At 45.9% G+C, this 22,425-nt stretch overlaps 2 long non-coding RNA genes across 15 annotated transcripts in view; one reads left to right on the top strand and one right to left on the bottom strand.

The window, feature by feature from the left end:
- The window catches only part of LOC145519767 (uncharacterized), a 67,614-nt gene extending 45,827 nt beyond the window's left edge, over window positions 1-21,787 (bottom strand). The window contains exons 1-5 of one of the 14 annotated variants that reach the window (XR_014063885.1): window positions 21,665-21,787; window positions 21,357-21,440; window positions 19,665-19,781; window positions 5,117-5,163; window positions 563-674 (exon numbers count right to left, since the gene is read on the bottom strand). This is a non-coding gene — a long non-coding RNA (uncharacterized LOC145519767). The other 13 variants (XR_014063886.1, XR_014063893.1, XR_014063896.1 and 10 more) reach the window with 13 other exon arrangements.
- On the top strand, window positions 398-16,154 carry LOC145519770 (uncharacterized). Its single transcript, XR_014063901.1, has 3 exons — window positions 398-1,409; window positions 7,415-8,641; window positions 13,133-16,154. It is a non-coding gene; the product is annotated as an uncharacterized LOC145519770 (long non-coding RNA).
- Window positions 21,788-22,425: the final 638 nt, after the last annotated feature.

Below are 22,425 nucleotides of genomic sequence, written 5' to 3'. Positions count from 1 at the left end.
TGTTAGCTGGGCTTTCTGCCATGGCTTTAGACTCATTTCCCCAACACCAGTCAACCTACCGAGGTGAGATACTGATTAATAAAAGATGCTCGTGTCATCCACGAGTAAATTCATCCCGACAGGTCAAGAACCGAGATGAAACTTAACCGCTGAGTCCTAGCACGTCCTGCCAGGAGGCGCTTCCCAGGGCTACACGCTCGCTCCTCTCTTCGTCTCGGAATCTGGGGGTGTTCGGGATGCTTCCGCCTGCCATCTGTGTTCCTCTGGGAAGTGACCTCAGCCCTGCTCCAGCGGTGGCCCTGGCTGGCCTGGTTACCGCTGGGTTCACAGGGGGAACATTGAGACAAAGGAGCCTCCACTGAGGATTCCAAGAATGTTCTTCCCAGAGGTTCTGGAAGGGCCTCTGCAATAACTCCCTCCTCTGCTAAAGATGGCCTGCCCCAAGTGGGCCTCAGGACTACTCAATCTTTGCTCACCACCCGCCCACGAATAAAACCCTCCATGGAAGGAAGGCAAGCCCAGAGCTGTGAGCTGCTAGAGCTGGGTCTTAGACTGAGCAAACCTGAATCCTGCCAGCTGTATGTGGCCAGTGACCTGCCTGTTGAAGCCAGTTTGGTCCGGTTCTCTGATACTTGGAGGCAACATCATCCTTACTGATTTGTCATGATCACTTTCTGCAGAAAGAGAGCATCAGTGAGATAGATCTTCATTTGCATTTGCCATCTATCTTCTCCTGTGTTCCACAATAGGCAGTATTTTAAAATAAACTTGACTTTGCCTAATATTTCACTAAACTCATGGTAGAAAACAGAGTCGTTGCTGCTGTTTAGTCCCTAAGTTGTGTCTATTTGTGACCCCATGGACTGCAGCCCACCAGGCTCCTCTGTCATGGGATCTCCCAGGCAAGAATACTGGAATGGGTTGCCATTTCCTTCTCTTGGGAATCTTTCCAACCCGAGGATTGAACCCGCATCTCCTGCTTCGCAGGCAAGATTCTTTACCATAAGCCGCAAGGGAAACATTGAAAACAGAGACTTGAGCCTTTCATCGTAGTTTGCAGTTATGACCATTAAGATAGAACTTACATCAGAGTCTTTGTCAAGACGGCGGGGCTGACTGACGGTAGTAAGAAAGCGATCTGTGTTAAGGATCACAGTCCTGGGTCCATCTCATCCTCACCTGGGACCAAGATAAAGGCCCTGTGCTCTCTGAGTCTCCCTGCCTCCTGCTGTGTGATAGAGTCCCCTGACAAGGATCGTTGTAATGACACTGACCTCAGAAGGTCATCGTGAGGATGTGGTACACTGACGCACCAGGGGCACGGCCAGGGCCCCACAAGGAATGAGAGGTCCATACGGATTCATGTTGACTATCGCTGTCACTTTTGCATTAGCCAAAGAGGAACAAAGGTACACGGCTGGTCCCTGCTCAGGAGAAATACTAATTTCCTTGGGGGGATGGACTGAAGTTGTTTGCAAAAAGATAACAAGGTGCTAATTAGCATGAATTACAAGTGCCGGGTGGATTGAGGAAGAGGAAGTGTCCACCAGGGCTAACGCAGAAGGACCTTCTGGTGAAGATGGGCGGCGGTGGGCGGGCAGAGGACTGGACCCAAGACAGAGGGCCTAACATCTCCCAGGGAAGCAGAACGGGAGGGAGAGAGGAGGGGAGAGTCCAGCTAGTGACTGGAGGGGGCGGGCTCAGTTCTAACTTAGCAAAAGAGACTAAGAAATCCCCAGGAGAGGCAGGAAAGGGTGTTTCATGAAGGGCTCAGCCTCCCAGCTACATCCAGAGGGCAACTGTCAACATTCTCCGAAACAAAGCAATAATAAAAAACACACAAAAAGTTTTAAAGACAGTTCGGCTTAATTTTAAGACAAATAAGTAAATAAGGATGAGGGGGTAGAATCCTGGAGAGACCATTAAAGAGATGTTTTTTCCAAGTCCAGGTCTGAGAGGATGTATGTGGCGTGACTGGGGGGGTTAATACAAGGATGATGGTGGTGATAAAAGTACCTCCACCGTCTCTCTCTCTCTCTCTACCCAACTCATCTTCAAACTAAATAGATAACATTTTTCCTTCTAGGGGTTAGTGGGGAAGGCGAAAACAGAGAAAATGTTAATACTACAGTTCTTAAAAAAGCAAGGAGGAAAAGGAAATAGTCTGTCCACAGCTCTTCCAACCACAAGAGGGTGCTGCTGGCTCCAGGAGCAGAGCAGAGGCCGAGCCCAGGAGCCAGCAGGGGGGCTGCCCCGAGCCGGGTCTGAAAGCGGCCGCCTGGGCCGTTCAGAGTGGGGACCGCCCCTGGCCTTTACCCGTGGCCTGTGGCATCCATGTCGTCCTGAGACCACGGAAGGCATGGGACGCTTATCACCCAAGTCCTCTCAGACTCATGCTTGGCACGTCAGGACCCGGCCTTGTTTTAAAGGGACCAGTCACTGCGCAGGCAGAGCAGGGAGGTCCTGGCCGCCGCCCCCCCCCCCCCCCACCGCGCCCAAACCGGCCATACGATGGTCTCTGCCTGTGAGCTCCACTCAGAGAAGGGTTTAGTCCCCCACGGCTCCCAGTGACACCGTCCAGCCAAACTCCATTTCCCGAGCCAGCAGACCAACTAAGAGAACGCCCGGGCACCCGAGATTAAAAATAGGATGTTGCCACCGGGTGCCTGGCTGGCTGGCAGATGACACAGGACCTTGGGGGAACCTGGAGCCCTGCCAGGCGGCTGTCCTCGCGCTTGGCCACCCCCCGGGAAGGGGAGGGGGGGTGGAGATTTACAAGGAGTCCTGCCAGGAAAGGGCCGGGAGCAGGGGAAGGGTGGAGAAATGGTTTTCCTGTGAGTCAAGGGACAACAGCTGTCACCACGGAGGCAGAGGAGGTTGGAAAACTGGGTCCCAACCCTTCAATGGAGCCGTGGCAGCTGAGTCAAAACAAGCAGTCAGAAACTTGAGGCCCTTAAAAATACAGTAATTCATGCTACATCAAAGCAGTGATTAGCACAGCTTCCTGGCTGTCTCCCTCTGTTTATTTATGGCACATTACACATTTTAATGCTATTTTCATAAGGTGCTTCAGCTGCCGCGGTGCCATATTTGGGAGGCAAATGCCTGAGAAGTGCTACAATTATCAGCACCCCACGCCCAGCCACACAGGAGCCTGGTGTCAACCCCAGTGACAACAGCCTCCCCAAAGGAGGCGTGGAAGAGAAAGTGTCCCCAAGGCTCCTGGCGCCCCGTGAAGCTGGCAGGACAACTGGAGGGAAGGGGGCTCAGAGGAGAGGGGAGGGAAGGAGAGTGCAACTGCCAAGTTCATCTGGATGAGTCCCGTGGGGTGGGAGGTCAGCCCTCAAGCCTTTGTGCAGAGCCTGCTTTTATTACGACACAGAACCTGGCCCTTTGTGGGTGGGGTTGTTCACTGAACTCTGGAGTCCAACTCCCCCGCCCTCCCCAAACTAGCTCTATTTTAGACGCATTTGAGTTTGTATCAACGTCAAGAATGGGAGGAGGAAGGAAAAGAGAAAAGTCGCAGGAAACGTTCTCATTCTTCCCAGGAACTTACTTTCTTTTACCAAAGGTGAATCAGTTAGGAAATAGAACCTCTCCATCTCATATCAAATAGACAAGATGCACTCTTCCTGCAGATAAATTTAGTAGCAGTGTCTCCAAGTCTGACTGCGCTTTACGATTAGTCCCCTTGAAAAATGCAAGTGAGTGTATTTGTGCCATGGGAAAAATATGTCATCTCGGCATCCAGAAATAAAGCAGGTGGGGGAAAATAATAGGGGGTCAGGAGAGCAAAGGGAAAAGACATGGCTTGCACTGGCCCTGCAACGAGCACGTGCCCTGAACCATCAGGACCCAACCACGTGGGAGCCCACGATTCGAGAGGCTGTTCTCAGATGGATAGATGTTCAACACCATATCATCACAGCACCAAATTCAGGGTCACAGTTTCTATTGAATGCATCGATTCCCTTGTCAATGCATTTAATGTTTATGAAATGTCAGATATCAGCAAGCTTCCAAAATCATCAGTGTCTGTTTTTTTCCACCCAACCGTTCGCAGCTGGCTTCCTCGCTTTTATGTCTGAGACCACTGTCCGGTGGTCCTTGTGTGGGTTAGGACATCTTTAGGACCCTTGGATGCATCTGAGGACTGGTCTCCCACAACAGTTTCCGAGACCACCGCCAACATTCTCGGATGCACACCTGTCCTCTAGGAACTGGGCTTGAGCCCGAAATGCGGCTCACACAGGCCACTTAAGGGCTGTCCCAAGATAACTCAGGTCGGAATTTATCCAGCCCCCTACAAATAAAGCACATCCCATGACTCCATTGCGGAGGCATCCGCTGTTCCAGAGCCTCTTATTTCTAGCAGTTGCATCAGCCGTAAACACGCACCGCAAGCTGGTGCTTGGTGAGTAAGATCTCAGCAGATAGCAATGTCTTTCTCTATAGTTCTAAAACTAAATCAGCTTGACTTTGGCACACTCTTGAAGCATTCCCTCCCCAAGACAAAAGCTCAGGGAAGTGTACATTTGCTGTGCTCTCCTAATCCTCATAACAGCAGCTAATGTTTATGGAGTGTCAGGACAGACTGTTCCCAGCAGGGCCCCCGTCTTAGCTCAGTTAATCCTCAGAGATGCTCTCAGGTGGGTACATCTCACAGGCAGGCCCCGAAGGACAGTGGTCCAGTAACTTGCTGAGCCCAGGCGGCACAAGGGCGGACATTGCCCACCCTGTGTGCCCCCCAGGCCCTTTAACCCAGCGGAGGGCCCAGAGGTCATGTCTTCGTGAGTGAGGGCACATCCCTGCTTCTTTGATAAGAGCAACTGCATTCAAGAGAAAAAGTAAAAATAAGTCATTTCTAATTCTCAGTAAAAGTAAGGCAGGTCCGGAGTTATGGTATTTCTTGTTCAGTCTGGGGATTATTATTGTTGCTTCTGTCATCTTGGCCTATTTCATTGGTAGTGCTGTTTCTTACGGTCGTTGGAGAGCTACAAGGGTGAAAATCTGTTCCCCGACATTGATGTAAGATTCAAACCAAGATGCCAGAGACCAGAGCTGGGGAGGGTACGGGCACCGCTACCAGTCCTGAGTTAAGGCGTCTGTTCCTCACCTTCTGTGTCCAGACACCTCATCAAGCCAAGAAACACCAACGGCAGTCTGGAAAACAAGAGACCCGGGTGAGCTCCCTATCGGGAAGTCTGACTTCCAGACGGAGATATAGAAGGCATTTTCTCCAAGACACTGGAGCTCACGGGCACCCGTGGTGCATCTGGCTGTTGGGATAAAGGATGCCAGTGAGGGGGGGCACCCCCAGGACTCCTGGACTATGAAGTTCTAGAGAAACCAGGATGATTTGAGGTCTGCAACACTCTGCCTGTTATTAAGAAGCAAAATTCTGGATGGGGCTCCACCTGCCACCAGGGGGAGCCAGGGTTCTGGGTGTGCCCACGTTCTTAAGGTCACTGGACCTAGGCGGAATGAACTGCCACACAGCTGTTGTCACACCCTCACACCTTCACGTGCAGCCAAGCCAACTCCGGATCATCTTTATGTGTCCTGGAGAGAACACAAGGATCCAGGCTCCATTTGAATAAGGAGACCCCCTTCCAGCCCCGGCGCAGGGTGGCCAGACGGGCCCCCAGAGAATTGTTAACAGAAGTCACGTGGCTCAGCCCCTCCGGCTCCTGGCCTCAGCTTACTGCATTCTCTAAGGGAGCATTTCCTAAGCCTTAATTATTATTAATGATAATGCATCATACCCACATCTTCAGTCAAAGAAAAGCATAATGTAAACTCAAGACCAGATTGACAGTATTGACCCATCATGGCCCCAAATGAGTCATGCTTCTGCCTGCCCATGTGACAGGAGCCCCCCCCAGGAGAAAGACACAAATTCCCACTGTCCTTGACAGACAGCATCAATTTCCGGAGCCGGCAGATACTTCGATGGCAGATTTAGAACACCAAAGCAAACAAGAGGCCCTGATAGTACCTCTGGGGGATGCGGGGCGGGGGGGTGGGGTGGTGAGGGGGGACAAAACCCCTGCCCTCACCAGTGTTTTCACAACGATATCTCGGTGCTTATGTACCCTGACCACACAGGTCTACTGGGTTTGTATGTATGGACGGATCAGCCCAAGCACACAACAGAAAAACAAGCCAGTTGTCTGCCCTTCCCCGCCCTCTGTAGGAATTTGGCTGGAGATGAAGGTTTGATCTTTTAGTAATAACATTCTCAGTGTCCAGCTGCGTGCAGCCAAGGGAAATAAACACATCAGCTTCTGAACCTGGCTATACCGTGGATTGACATGGCCGCTGACAAAGGATTAACCTCTTGTTGCCTCGGGGCCCTGTCCCACAAAAGATGACCCATATTTTCAACCCAAACAGCTTCTCTGCATTAATACTTAATGGCCATGGAGCATAGGGTAACGATGGGAGTGTTTTGCCAAGGTCACACTCTTTCACAATCGGTGCTATTTTGGTTCTAAGTGTGCTTCCAGCCTGCACAGTTACAAGGAAATTAAATACCCCTTGAAGGGGAAGTAAAAGAATGGTGTGTGCACAGAAGAAATCCAGTGTCACAGACCAGGCCTTCAGGGCGCCTTGGAGAGTCGGAGGAGGCAAATACTCTGAGTATCGTTCGAATGAACTGGCTTCTGCCTTCCAGCTAATGTACCCAGCTCTAGCCCAATAGTGCAATTACTGTTGTAGCTCTGTTTAGGGTCACTTTTGGTCCTGTGGCCTCAGTCTTTATTATTATATCAGAAATAATTTAGGATTGAGTGTCTCCAGCACAGCCCCCAAACTATTGTTTCTGTTTAGTCACTAAGTCGTGTTCGACTCTCTGTGACCCCACAGACTGTAGCCTGCCAGGCTCCTCCGTCCATGGGATTTCCCAGGCAAGAATACTTGAGTGGGTTGCTATTTCCTCCTCCAGGGGATCTTCCCGACCCAGAGATCAAACCTTCATCTCCTGAATTGGCAGGCCTATTCTTTACCTTTGAGCCACCAGGAAAATCCCCCTCAAAATGATATGCTACCCTAGAAAATGACCCAGAGGCAAGTAGAGAGGAACAGTTCACCTGCGGAGTCACGTCTGTCCTTTGCCGTCTTGGGAGAGTTTGACTAAAACTGCCCAAGACAACAGCTCTTACATAGGATTGGAATGAAACAGATTCATTGCCACTGGTCTGAGGGGAAATTATTGTCTGAAGAAAGAAATTTCTAGAATCCCCCTGTAATCTGCATGTTCCAGAAATAGCCCATATTGACTTTGCATCAGCCAGCTCTTTACATCTGTAATAAAACTTACTGAATACATTCCGTAGGGACAGACCAGCTGTTGTAAAAAAAAAAAAAAATATCCCCCCTAATTTCACTGGCTTAACACTGGCCTGTGTATCAGTTCTTCCCAGGTGGTGCTAGTGGCAACGGACCCACCTGTCAACGCAGGAAATGACACAGCTTCAATCCCTGGGCCGGGAAGATCCCCTGGAGCAGGCATGGTAACCCGCTCCAGTCTCCTGGCCTGGAGAATCCCACGGACAGAGGAGCCTGGCGGGCTACAGTCCATGGGGTTGCAGAGTCAGACACGACTGAATGACTTAGCACCCACGCATGTATCAGTTCAGCAGGTGAGTTCTTGGACTGTGAGCAGATGTCAAGTCTCCTTCCCCTGAGATTGAATGCTTCATTAGGGCCTTGCAGTCTTTAGCCTCCAGACCGCAGATGGAGAAAGAGAGAGATGAAGAAGGCTTACTGGCTCCCTAACTGTTGTGGCGTGGAAATGACAACCATCACTTCTACTCACATTCCAATGGTCAGTCAAAACTAGTCACAAGACCCCAAATATATACAAAGGAGGCTGAGAGTTGTAGTCCCCAGCTGGACAGCTGTTTCTTAGTGATAAGTGTTTACTGTGGACAGGAGGGGCTACTTTTTGGTGGCTGGGTAGCAGTCCCTGCCACGTGGCCATCTAGTGCTGGGGTTGACCCCACGCCGGGACAGTTGCAGTAGCATACAAGACAAGGCCATCAATCAGTGTCCTGGGAGCCCTGCCAGAGACCAAGAGCTCCCTACTTGGCAAGGAAATCAGTTTAACTTTTTGGACAGCACTAACTGATGACAGAGCTTCCCTGGTGGCTCAGTGATGAAGAATCCACCTTCCAATTAAGGAGACGCAGGTTCCATCCCTGGGTCCGGTAACTGGAGAAGGAAATGGCACCCCCTTCCAGTATTCTTATCCGGAGAATCCCACGGACAGAGGAGCCTGGCGGGCTACAGTCCACGGGGTCGCAAAAGTGTCAGCCACGACTTAGAAACTAAACAACAGTAACAACCAATGATAAGAAAGCGCTGATACTGAGTTATGATATTTCATCACACAATTTCCATCTGCTGATCTTAGTTTTCCCCTTCTAGAACCTCACAGAATGTCTACCTCTTCTTCCACTTGACCGACCATCAGGAGTGAAGATCCACCCTGTCTCCCTAAAGTGATTCGTTATCTAAGCATGCTCAGCTTGCTGATTTTCACTCCATTTATGACACTGACCATCTTTCTTGGGATATTCACACAACTCTTCTTGGCCACCTTGAAATGTTTAGCTCAGAACTGAAAACAGGGCATCAGGTGAGCAGAAGGAAACAGGGTGGGCTCCATGAGAAGGACTCAATGTGTTTTATTCTGGCAAAACTTTCCTGGGCTGCTGTTTCTCCCCTTTCATCAGCTGGGTGGTGGACCAGGAGAGACAGTGACTCTGGCTCCTGGATATGAGTCTCCGGGGGACAGAAGCCCTGCTGTTCACAGACTTCCATCTCCTGTTCTTACACAATGAGAGAGTTTCGTTGCAAAGGGCTCGTTTCAGATCAATGCTCTTTAAAGCTTAAAAAGAAAAATATGGCTGAACTAAAATGATACTAAAGAAAGCTCAAATAACGCAGCCTTTTATGTGAGCTTTATATCACACGAGCCATGCTTTAGAGCAATCCTGGAGGTGAGCATAAATTAGACACAGAATCTTTTAGTTTTTAAAAAAATTAATAAAGTTTAGATTAAATATTAAAGAGAAAAGAGGTAGTTCTTTCTCCGTGGATGAAGCCTCAGAAAAATGAGGTTTGTTACTCTTCCTCCCTTGAGGCTGGCATGGCAAAAGAGTCTTTACAGAAATATTTGTAAAATTTTTAGAAAGTTTTTAAAATTAATTTTTACAATTAAAAAGTATATTATGGGAGAGACGATTATACTCTGATTGGGCCATTTTTTAAAAAATTGATCCAGAAAAGCAATTTGTCTCAATTATATTTTATTTTGCTCTATTTTGATAGGAAAAAGGAAGGGTGGAATTGCGAGCAACCTTTTAATATTGCTTAGAGACTTAATGGGCAAAGGGCACTAATATTGTAATTACCAGTTTTCTTTTATCAGCTATAGTTCTCTTTGTTGCTCCTGCTATTTAAAGTTACTGTTCACACACTGTGGCTAATTCCCTTTGTTAAATTTCACAGTGAATGCAGCTTCCTGAATATTTGTTATTGCAGTCCTATGGATGCAGGCTTCCCAGATAAAGGAGGAACTGGGTGCATCCATCTGTAGGCAAATTAAAAATGAGTTTAACCCCATGGCTTCCGTGACCTGGTCCCCTTAGGCAGAATGTGCCCTATGCTTTGGACTAACAAGATGTAAAATTGAGCTAACACATGCTTTATTTTTAACAGTATTTGGTAGAACATCAGGATACATCTTTGATATGTCCCTATAGTTACACTAAGGGGATCTGGGGAGGGGATCCAAGAGGCAGGGCTAGAATAGAGGGCTATGGGGTCTGGAGAACAAGAGAAAACAGTACAATATTTTTTGAAAGAAGAAAGTCTGTTTTTGTTATTGAAGGTGTTGCTGTTGTTGTTCAGTCCCTGAGTCGTGTCTGCCTCTCTGCAGTCCCAGGAGCTGCAGCACGCTAGGCTCCTCTCTCTTCCACCATCTCCTGGAGTTTGCTCAAACTCGTGTCCATTGAGTCGGTGATGTCACCCAACTATCTCATCCTCTGCCACTCTCTTCTCCTTTTGCCCTCAATCTTCCCCAGCATCAGGGTCTTTTCCAAGGAGTTGGCACTTTGTATCAGGTGGCCAAAGTAGTGGCAATTCCCCTAACAAATGTAGAGCTTATCTGCAACTGAATTGGAAGGTTTGAATCATGGTTAAATGAACTCCTGGAGGAGAGACTCAGGAAGGGAGGGAAGGGAGGGGAGCGGCCGAGGCAGGTTGGTCAGAGGGCTGCAGACCACGTTGGGAAGTGGGGAGTCTCTTGCTCGTCTCTGACCAGGACCCTTGGCTTTTGTGATCATTATTCTCCACTTCTCTCCTTTCAACAGGAGTGTCACTCACAGGCATCTGTCCTTAGGGGAAGAATGCATATTTGGTTTTCTGTTGTCCATTCCTCCTCTTGTAATTTTCAGTGAGAGAGAGAGAGAGAGAGAATAAGAAAGTAATTGACATTTCTTTCTGTCTTTATCAATCTAATATTGGAAAGAGAGAAAAAGGAAAGGGTCTAGAATAGACTTTGCTTTGTCGCTGAGGATGATACCATTTATTTATTCATTCAGTGAGTATTTGTCGAATGCCCACCATGCTCCAGGCTCTATTCTAGGCCTGGGTGGGAGGAGTGAGCAAGTCAGAGAGGGTCTCAGCTTTCACAGAGCTATATTCTGGTGAAGGGAGATTATAATAAACTTGAAAACAAATAAAAATGATGCAGGGGAAGGAGATGAAGCGGGCAGAGGAAAGACAATAGAAGAGCGCTCAGCTGGTGCTGGTGTCTGGTCGGGGAATGACAGTGATGTCTGATCAGAGCCCAGAGGGATGTGAAGAACCAGTCACATGGAGAGCTGAAGAGTCAGGTTCCAGGCTGAGGGAGACGCAAGTTCAGAGGCCCCGAGAGAGGAAGGACTACCCTCTCTTCTGTTGGAGAAGATCAAAGAAGCCATGGTGGGCCAAGGGTCCCTGGGGAGCCTACAGATGAGGATGCGAGAGTCCACGGAGCAGGCACCTGACTTGGATTTTCATCCAGTGCAGGAGTGAATCACTGAGGGCTTCACTCACCTGTATTTTGTTTGAAGAATATGGATGATCTTAAACATACTCAAAAGTGTAGAACAGAGAATCATGGGTCTCAGACAGGCATCATCAGCTTCGACAGTGAACAACTCACTCTCTTCTTAGTTCCACCCTCCACCCAGTCTTCCCATCTCAACCAGGTTTTACTGAAACTTCCAGATATCCATGCTCTCATAAGTATTTCAGCATGTATCATGCCTGAACTCTGAGGAATAATTCCTAAAGAGTGTCAAATAAGTATTATCAGCTAACGTGTCCCTGTATAAAAGTTTATGTGTGTATAATTTTTGTTTTAGTTTGTTTGAATCAGGATCCAAATAAGGTTCATATATTGAAACTGGTTGGCTTGAATATTTCACTTAAATCTCTTTTAAGTTACAGCTTTACTTTTAGGAAAGGATTTAAAGCCAGGGAATATCATGACGTGTCACTTTTTAAAAGACTTCTCTGGCTCCACATGGAGTCCAGGTAGGAGGAGGGCAAGATGGAAGAAGAGGAAGTGGTCCGAGGAGAGATGATGGTTCTGAGGGTAGCGGTGAGATGAGAAGTATTTGGATGAACATTGGGCTCATCAATTTTCTGTCTCATTTTCTAGTTCAAGCTTACTGGATGTATTTTTTGCATATGGTGGTCTAATCACTAAGTCATGTCTGACTCTTTATGATCCCACAGACTGTAGCTCACCAGGCTCCTTTGCCCATGGGGTTTTCCAGGCAAGAATACTGGAGTGGGCTGCCATTTCCTTCTCCAGGGGATCTTCCCCACCCAGGGATTAAACCTGGATCTCCTGCATTGCAGGCAGATTTTTTACCAACTGAGTCACCAGGGAAACCCCCCCCCCCTTTTTAATATAGCCAACTAAAATTTCAGATTATGAATGCATGTATAAGTGATGAAAAGTGAAAGTGTTAGTCATTCAGTTGTGTCCGACTCTTTGTGACTCCATGGACTATAGCCTGCCAGGCTCTTCTCTCCATGGAATTTCCCAGGCAAGAATACTGAAGTGGGTTGCCATTTCTTTCTCCAAGGGATCTTCCCAACCCAGGGATCGAACCTACATCTCCTGTGTGCATTGCAGGCTGATGCTATACCCACTGAGCCACTGGGGAAGCCCCATACTGCTTAAAAATAAAAAATAATTACTATTGCAAACAATGAGCATTTTGCTATGTGTCAGCCACTGTGCTAAACTTTTAACATGAGTTATCTCATTTAATCCCTTCAACAACTGGTGAGATATGATTCCCATTTACTGCAGGGGACATTTGCCATTAGGGAAGCTTAAATGACTTTCCTGAAGACACTGAGCAGAATTACAGAAGCATGGCTCCCACATGGCCCTTATTCTTGCATCATTCTATCTTCTGGAAAATTAGACCCACTTTTAGGCCTAGTAGTCCTAGCTTTTTGAGTGTGTTTGAAACTTCCTAAATCTCCTATATGCATGTGTGTGGTCTGGTGTGGTTTGTGCGGTGTGTATGGTGTGTGTGTGGGGGGGTGTGTTTGTGTGGTGTGTGTGTGGTGTGTGTGGTTTGTGTGGTGTGTGTGTGATGTGTGTGTGGTATGTGTGTGTGCAATGTGTGGTTTCTGTGTGTGTGTGTGGTGTGTTTGGGGCTTTGTGTTTGTGTGCAGTGTGTATGGTGTGTGGGGGGGGATGTGTTTGTGTGGGGTGTGTGTGTGTGTGTGTGGTGTATGTGTGGTGTGTGTATTGTTTGTGTGGTGTGTGTGTATGTGTGTGGGGGGTTGTGGTGTGTGTGGTTTGTGTGGTGTGTATGATATGATGTGTGTGTGTGGTATGTGTGTAGGGGGTGTGTCTTGTGTGTCTTTGTGTGGTGTGTGTGTGTGCAGTGTGTGGTTTCTGTGGTGTGTGTGTGGTGTGTTTGGGGCTGTGTGTTTGTGTGTGGTGTGTGTGTGGGAGGGTGTGTGGTGTGTGTGGAGAGTTATCGCTTGATTGAGCTCATTTTCTTCTGTTCAGTTTCCAACTCTGCATAATAGCGTTTCCTCCTTCTAGGGGGAAGCAGAAGCTGGGAGAGACCAGAGGAAGCTCCTTCCCGGAGCTTCCTGTTGAGGGAAGCAGGAAGTGCTGCAGAGTCACGAGGAAACCTGCCTGCAGAGATTTCTAGGGTTGAAAGGGCAGGGCCGGAGGCCCAGCATGGAGCCTGGAGCGTGGAGCTTAGAAGTTGATAGGAAATGGATGCCTGAACTTCTGTGTTTCCCTTTCCTACAGTCGTATCAAAAGCGACTCTTGGCACATACTGAATGGCTGAAGTTTAGAGAAAGCCTGTGCATTTGGGCCATCTGCACTAACCCAGAGCAAAATGCCAGCTCACAGGTGATTCAAAGAGCAGTGAAGAAGCGGTCAAGAGTGGGTGAAAAAAGCTCAGTCCTGTTCCAAGACTTCCACAGTGTCATTATTGAAAGGCTTCTTTCTTTTTAAATGAAATCCTTGAGCGCGAAGGACCAGTTAGAATTAGTAAAGCTAAAGTTTGATTGGAAAAAAAGGTAGAATGGAGCAGAATGATACAGATGCAATATGCAAAAAAAGTGGATTTCCTTGGTGGCTCAGTGGTAAAGAATCTGCCTCCCAATGCAGGAGATGTCGATTTGATCCGATCTCGGAGTCAGGAAGATCCCCTGGAGAAAGAAATGGCCACTCACTCCAGTGTTCTTGCCTGGAGAATCCCATGGACAGAGGAGCCTGGCAGGCCACAGTCCATGGGGTCACAAAGAGTCAGACACCACTGAGCAATTAAACAACAACAAAATAAAAAGGAAAGGAAAGTTTATATAGGATATGGAAGCGGAAGAGATCTATACAAGAAGTTAAAAGTCAACCTGCAGGAACTTGTTTTAGTTAGTGAACAACCAGCTTCCATTGTTTTTTAAGCAGCCTGAGGAATTTCCTGCTAATGAACAAAAGATTGGAGAGTAATACCCCCTCTCACGGTGCCCTTGTCCAGAACAGACCTGTGTGTTTTAATATTGACCAGTTTGGCACCCATGACCCCTGATCCTTGGGTTTCATCCCCCATGACAATATCATCAGTGACACCTAAGTTCTTAAATGGATCCTTTCTGGACCTTGACGCGCTGGTTCCTCTGAGACATCTGCACTGTTGGGCATTCCTATGTGCTTAGAATACTCTTCTATCCTTCACCTGGTCTTCCTGAATTCCCTGTTTTCCTCTACTCTTATGGCTATATCTTCACCTACAGGCTTTTCTCTCCCCATCCACTTATTACATGGTTTGGGGGATGAGGGCTAGGACTGCATCTGAGCTGTATCTTTACTCACTTATGGAGATGCATGCACTCTTTTGGCTTTAATTATTATTTATTTGCTTGCTATCTTCCTATGTAGAGCTTCAGCTCTAAGTGTCTGAAAACCTCCTAGAATCCTCTGCCTAGAAATCTCAGCAGCATTTCACACTTGTCAAGCTCAAAACAAAGTTCTTTAGCTCCTCAGATCTGTCATAGTCCATCTCAGTGTGGCCTCATTATCCTCCATTTATCCAAGTGGTGATTCATCCTCAAGCCCCACCTCTTTTCCACATACTATAAATTATCGAGGGTTGTCTTTCTTCTTTCTAAGTATCTCTAAAATCTGTCACCTTTTCCAAGCCTCCTATGAGGGGTACTGTTAAGTGATCTTATTTGATAACTAGATGGACCTGGAACTAAGATCAGATCATGAGAGATCATAAACTCCAGCTCAGTGCCCCCGGGAGTCCTGAGGCCACGGCCAAGTGATTCAGCTCCAGTTCTGGCATGGTTTTGTGCCCTGCGAATGCCACTTTCAGAGCTGACAGAAGTATGTTTCCTAATGTGCTAAAACTCCTCTGCGGTTCTGACTACTGGAAGATTAAAAAATAGCAAATATTTGTGGTCTGCATGCATGTGAATTTAGGCCAATCAGAATAATGTGCGGTTTCCTCTATTTCTATCTTTCTCCCTTCTCCATTTGGTAACCCACTTCTCCATTAACTCCTGCAGATCAAATTTCCATTTTGTGACACCTCAGCTTCCAGGACAATCAATGGGTTATTTTACTACTAATGCTCATTTTCATCTAAAATATGCCAAGAAAATGAACATACATTCGAAATATATAGAAACGTAGGTAGGTAGGTAGATAGGTAGATGGATAGAAAAAGATTTTCCCAGGAAGACAGAATACACGGAACCTGTTTATGACTTGTAGGAATATTATGAAGACCTCAGTTCCTATGACTACATTAAAAGGCAGGAAGATAAACAACCAAGAGAAAAATCACTGAAGCTATTTAAAAAGTAGAACTGGAAAGATATGAAATCTTGAAAGCAGATGGAGAAAGGAAGTAAAAAGGAACATTGATAACAGGCGGCAAAGCCCTAGGATATCCAAGGCAAGGAGAAAATGGACAAAGCATTCAGACAGCAAGAGCTAATATAATATTAACTTTCAGGCACAAACCACTAAATTGTAGGGATTTTACGCTTTAATATGTCCTCCCACAAGAAACACAAAACAAGACATATTCTTGGCAGAGTTTGTAAACTTTAATTTTTTTTTCCATTCTACTCTAAAGGCCTTACCCCTTGCTGTAGAGTTAATGAACATAATGTGTTCACACTGATGTGCATGTTCTCAAAGAGAGGAAGGATTTGTGATCATTTTCATCAGCCTAACCATAACAGAAATACCAGGGAATTAAGAGATCCGTACTGGTGTCATTGCACGGCACAAAATGTGTGACACCTCACATATATTATTGTTTATGCACAACTGAGATTTCAAAATCAAAAATCATTTATGTAATTGCCCAACTTAGAATCAGAAATTCTGAAGAAAGAGTCAGCAAGGAGTTTTGTGATTGTTGAGTCTGACAATGCTTTGGCTGCCACAGCTTGTCCCCGAGGCCCTGACCACATGCCATGGATGCCCATGTGCCATTTTCACATACTCACCACTTCAAGACTCTACACGTGGTAGAATCAAAAGGGTATTACATGGAAATTGATGGGAGGGTCGGAGAATAAAAAGATTTTCTCTCCTTTGGTCTTTATTCATTGCCTTTCTAATTTTACAAGGGAGAAATGAGTCAGTTCATTCTTTTCATCCTGAAGGGATGTCAAAGTTTAACACATCTTTAGATTCAAACAGGGGCAATCTTCTTTCAAATTTTTGAGGGAGTTTGAAAAGCTGCTGTGATGCTAATAGTTCCTCAATTCCGTGGATTTCCAAAGTTGATTTAGTTATTAAAGAAGATGTTTCTTGATCAGTTCACAGTCATCCTGAAAGGACTTGTTCCTACTGTACAGAGCTGTAGTCCTGCACTAGGACGGAGGAAGCTTCAGTGAGAGCCTCCCTACTTTGGAGGGGAGCCTCTGAAGAGACACTTTTCTGGGCACTCCAGTGACCCGCCAGGTACACGGAGACACGAAGCTCAGTAAATACTAAGTTTTCAGGAACACATAATCTGTTTCAATACTTTAGAAGCTAGAGGATGAGGCAATTCACCTCTAGAATTCCAAGATCCTAAAGCGTAAGTCAACTAGTCACGGCTTTCAATTCAACAGTGAATCAGGATCATGTAGTTATGGGATCAGTGTGCTTCTTAAGGCAGTAGGTAGAGGCTGGTAGGGAGGTTCTTCTCCCAGGAAATAAACAACGCAATAGTTACAGGTCAGTTTTTATCCCTCAAAGAATTTCTAATCCTGCTGGGTTTCTCTGGTAGCGAGACCATCACACAGAGCAAGAGGCCCAGCTTCCAGACAGGAATGTGGCCAGTTCCTGTTTGTAGACGAAAAGGAAAAAATTGTCCAAGTTCATCCCCACACCCTTAGTGTGAGTGAAGAGGTAATTATTCATCTTCACACACACACACACACACATACACAGAAATGCACACAATCCCTGCTCTTTCTCTTCCCAGAGACCATGGACCCCAGGGTCACCATGTCACAGGGGATTTGGCAGGAGAACTCTTTGCCAAATGTGAATTTGGAGGAGACCACATTTACAACTTTGTTTCCATCAGTAAATCCTAAGAAGTGAACAAAGTGGGGTTCTGAGGACCTGATAAAGTTGCAGGATAAAATATGAAAACAATATATCCACACATGTTCCAATTCTATTATGAACATTTGACTGTTCCTGTAGACTTCGGAGTGGCTTTCAGGCTTCTGTACATTAGATGGTGACTGGTCTTAGCGTCAGTGTAACCTTGCCAAGCCTCCACCCCCAGGTCTGAAATGTGAAGATAACTATCTCCTCCTTTTAGTGCTTGTCAGGAAGATCAATAAGTTGTAACACACAAAATCAACGTGTGCCCTAAAATGTCTCATGCACACTTTAGGGGTTTTTATTTCCATTAAATTTCAGATATTTTTAAACTACTGTTTCCTAAACAGGTAAATGAAGGTAGGTGTGTACCTTTGCCCCTCCAGTAGCAGCAAGATACCCTAACAAACTCAGTCTCTGGGCTGCCTCGTCTTCATCTTCTGGAAGACCTAGAGAAGTTCTATGAGATCATTTACTTATTTATCTATCTATTATCAACCTAGTCTTATGGATTCTGCTTTCTTCCATGTTTATAATTCAATACCATCCTCCACTAATTTGGTGCTCCAACTGTACAGATTGGTCAGAGAAAGGTCCTACAAAACAGTTTCTGTGTCTTTGCAACGAGTTGTCCATCGCTTTTTGAATCTTTATCTTTTGAGCTAATGATGTATTTCAGCCTCATCTTGTACCTTCCTTGACCTGGCACTGGAATCAGACATTTCTCTGGGAAGCCTGGGTTCCCTTCAAAGGAGAATGGAGCTGGATGCCCAGCTCTCATTCCAAATGTGCGCATTGCTTCCGGGCTGCCAATGCTTCTACACCCTTTCAGGAGACAGAGGTATGGGGGAATATATAAAAACACACACAATACACAAACATATGCTCATATATCTATATAACACACATGTACGCATTTCTGTATCCTTATCTTAGAAACCTTAAGCTTATACCAATGTTTTAAGTTGCCATTTGAATTCACTCCAGTCGAATTCGAATTAATTCATATGTATCTGCAAGTATTATGTGTAGCACATTGCAGATATATTTTGTGTATCATGTGTATATAATACATACATGTCCTCATTAATATATATAATATCTTATTACATCAACATCAAATATTATTGTAAATTATAGTGGCATCATGCGGTACATAATTATATATACACACATTCTGTACGATATTATATGTATCTTCATCCTTTTACAATAAGAACCCTGGTTGCCAACATCTTTTCATTTCCTGATTTGCTCAGTCGTATAACAGATGGGACTTCCCAGGTGGCACTAGTGGTAAAGAACCCACCTGCCAACACAAGAGATGTAAGAGACCCAGGTTCGATCCCTGGGTTGGGACGATCCCCGGGAGGAGGGCATGGCAACCCACGCCAGTATTCTTGCCTGGAGAATCCCATACAGAGAGGAGCCTGGTGGACTACAGCCCACTGAGGGGGTCACAAAGAGTCGGAAATGACTGACGCGACTTAGCAAATGTACACAATACATGTGCTCAGCCATGCAGCAACTAGAAGCAAGCGACTGGATGAAGAGTTGGGGATTTGTTGGCAGTTACTTCCCTGCCCCACCCCCACCCATGCCACTAGACTGAGCCGCGCTCAACATGGCTCATAGGTGATTTGACAGTCTCTTCCTTCCCCCCAAGGTGGCTTTGCTATTCATTTTAAATCATATTATATCCATTTGTTTCAGTTTGCTTTCACTTCTATTTCCCCCACCTACCTTGTTTCAATTTTATTTTTTATTTTTGATACTTGGAATATTAAGTTATTTTCAAATCTCAAAACTATATGCAAAGGTGATCTCAGAGAAGTATACTTTCTGCTGTATTACTAGAGATATAGCCTTAGGGTAAATTTCTGTAAGTGGGATTTCTGGGTTGAAGAATAAATGCATATGTAGCTATGTTTGATTTTGCCAAATCCCCTCCATAGGAATCATTTGCATTCCCACCAGTGGTGAATGTGAGACAGTCTTGACAACAGAGTAAACTGTCAAGCTCTTAAATAATGTCCAAATAGATGAGTGAGAAATGATATCTTAGTGTAGTTTTAATTAACATTTTTCTTATTATGAGTAAATTAAGTATCTTTTGCATTAAATAAATGTTATTTTAATATATTTTGTCAAATTTTCTATTCTTGAATAACTGGCATCCACATTTCTGTAAGATTTTTTTGTCCTTTTCCTCCAATATATCCCTGGGTTGGGAAGATCCGCTGGAAGAGAACATGGCAACTCACTCCAGTGTTCTTGCAGGGAACATTCCGTGGACAGAGGAGCCTGGCAGGCTACAGTCCATGGGATTACAAAGAGTGGGAGAAATCCCTGAGCATGCCAGCTTTTTCTGTACAGCTTCCTGGATGGATGATATTGCCCTAGTGCTGTGAATCAGGACAGCTTCTCCCAGGAAGAAGATAAGATTGTAAGAAACCTGAACATAAACTTTAGTAATGGAAGAAATATAAGACCAACTTACCTGCCTCCTGAGAAATCTGTATGCAGGATTTCTCAATACTTTTGCAAACGCTCCACTACTTTGGCCACCTGATGTGAAGAACCGACTCACTGGAAAAGCCCCTGATGCTGGGAAAGACTGAAGGCAGGAGGAGAATGGGACGACAGAGGATGAGATGGTTGGATGGCATCACCGACTCAATGGACATGAGTGTGAGCAAGCTCCAGAAGTTGGTGATGGACAGGGAAGCCTGGCATGCTGCAGTACATGGGGTTGCAAAGAGCTGGACACGACTGAGCAACTGAACTGAACTGAATGGAGGAAATGGAGCTTAGCAACTATTAGTTTGTATGCACTCAAAATGGGATAATATCTTTATCCCAGGGTACTGATGGAGAATAACCAAGGCAATAAGCTTGAAAGCATCTGAAACAAAGTAAGTTTTCACTATGGCCAGTTACTAGAAAATGTCCTTCCAGGATCTCCCAGAAGATGAATGACCTGACTTTCTTTGCTGACACTTTTTAGGGGTGTGCCTTGAGAATCTAAGAGGCAAGAAGTTAATAATTGCTTCAAGTTTTCACTTAGCTAAGAACCATTCTTCAAATAAAGTGCAGTTATCCCCCTTTATCCACAAGGGATCTGTTCAAAGTCCCTCAGTTGATGCCTGAAACCAAGGATGATTCCAAACCATGTATTATGTTTGCTTCTAGTATTTACAAGCCCATGATAAGGTTTAATTTATAAATTAGCCACATTGAAAGAGTAGCCCAGTGACTAATAATAAAATGGAATGATTATAACAATATTGTAATAAAAGTTATGTAAATATGGTCACTCTCTCTCAAAATATTGCCTTTTCCTTCTTAACTAAACACTTCTCTCACACTATGGCTGTAAGGATGTTTTGCAGTTTGAAATGCTACAGCAAAGCTAAGATGAATTTCTTTTTCCTCGTCCATGATTTCACAGACAGAAGATTCACTCTTAGCGTGTGTGGGTATGTGTGTGTGCTAAGTCGCTTCAGTCAAGCCCAACTCTTTGTGACCCTGTGGACTGTAGCTCGTCAGGTTCCTCCGTCCATGGGTTTCTCCAGGCAAGAATACTGGAGTGGATTTCCATTTCCTTCTCCAGAAAATCTTGCCAACCCAGGGATCGAACCTGGGTCTCTGATGTCTCCTGCATTGGCAGATGAGTTCTTTACCACTAGTGCCACCTAGGAAGCCCCAATCGATGTCAACATTGACATATGATATTTTTCTTTCCTTATTAAGTAAAAACCTTTCACCTTTTCACTAAAAGTAAGGAACTTTCCGGCGTTGGCAGATTCTAATGGCCAGCATCACTCCTCGGTGCTTTGGGACCATAATTAAGTAAAACCAGGGTCACTTGTACACCGGCCCTGTGATACCCAACAGCTGATCTGATAACTGAGCTACTAACTACTACTAACATGACTAACAGTCAGACACACTGGGTGAAGGGATGATTCCCAAGAGGAGAGAGCGGGACAGCAGGAGATTTCCTCCCACCGCTCAGAACGGTGGCGCACAATTTAAAACCCTCTGGTTCTGGAATTTTCCATTTCATGCTTTTGGACAGTAGTTAACAGCAGGCATCTGAAACCTTAGAAAGTGAAAGCACAGATGAGGGGCCACTGCTGCATTGGAATGCCTGAAACATGAACTTGCTAAAACATAAACAGTCATTTACCGGCAAGTAGGGAAGTGAAGTGGAACCCGAGGGCCTCAAGCAAATTCTGAGCACATCGCCCGGACTCAGCTGTTGATGATTCTTCTGAAAAGGAGACAAGAGAGGTGACATTTACAACCTGAAAAATTCCCCGAAGTGATCTTCCTGGCTCAGAGATTTATGGGTCAGTGTGAAATTTTTATCTTCTTTCCTCTAAGTCAGTTTAGAGACTGATCATAAGCAGCAAAGCCATCAAGCTAATAGGGAAGTTACTTGCTTTCTTCCTCCCACTTATTTTTATTCATATTTCCCCCCACAGCACAGCTCACTCCTCAGGACTGGCCTCCAGTGCCCAACAGCAGCCATGACTGTGTCTTCACGAAAGAAGATGGATAAAATATTACCATAACCTCAGAGGCAGGAGCAAAGCCCTTATTAGAATTCAGGCCTACAGCTGGAAGTTCCAGCATGGGGCGGGAGATAAAGTTCCCCATTGTTAGCACACAAGTGCCTCAGACTTCCTGGCAACGGCAGTGAATTATGCAGTCATTTATGCAGCCCTTCAGAAGCAGTCCACTGTTCCCAACAAAAAAAGCATTCAGGAAGAGAGAGATGGCTCCCCGGCCCCAGAGAGCTGGCTTTGGACAGTGAATGGACGCTGGGCCTCCCAAGTCAATGGCCTCTATGGGAAAGGCAGTGATGTCACCGCGAATGCATTTTCAGGGTTCTGCCCTGCTTTTCCCTGCTCTCTCCCCCTCGTAGGCCGATGCCCAGCTTTATTTTTCTCCTCTTTCTCTCTCTTGCTGTCTCCCTCCGGCTTCTTTGAGGCCATTCTAATTTTTTCAAAGTTTAGAGCTCAAACCCCAGCAAAGGCCCACGACAACACGACTGCCATGGCAACACCAGGGCTTCTACACTTCAGTTTTGGCACAAAAAGTAGAAAGCGCTTGAAAGGGAGGGCAAGGGTGAAAGCGAGGAGGAAGCCAGTGTGTCCCCCGTGGGGGTGGTGTGGGCCAGGAAAGGATGGCGCAAGTAGGAGGAAGCTGTGCAGGGGCTTTTGGGAGACAAATTTGTAATCCTTTGCATCCAA

This window comes from Giraffa tippelskirchi, chromosome 9 (genome assembly GCF_054371585.1).
Source record: "Giraffa tippelskirchi isolate mGirTip1 chromosome 9, T2T-mGirTip1v1.2.pri, whole genome shotgun sequence".
Classification (NCBI taxonomy): Eukaryota; Metazoa; Chordata; class Mammalia; order Artiodactyla; family Giraffidae; genus Giraffa; species Giraffa tippelskirchi.
The sequence above is the reverse complement of the archived record's forward strand: the minus strand, read 5'-3'. Positions and strand labels throughout refer to the sequence as shown.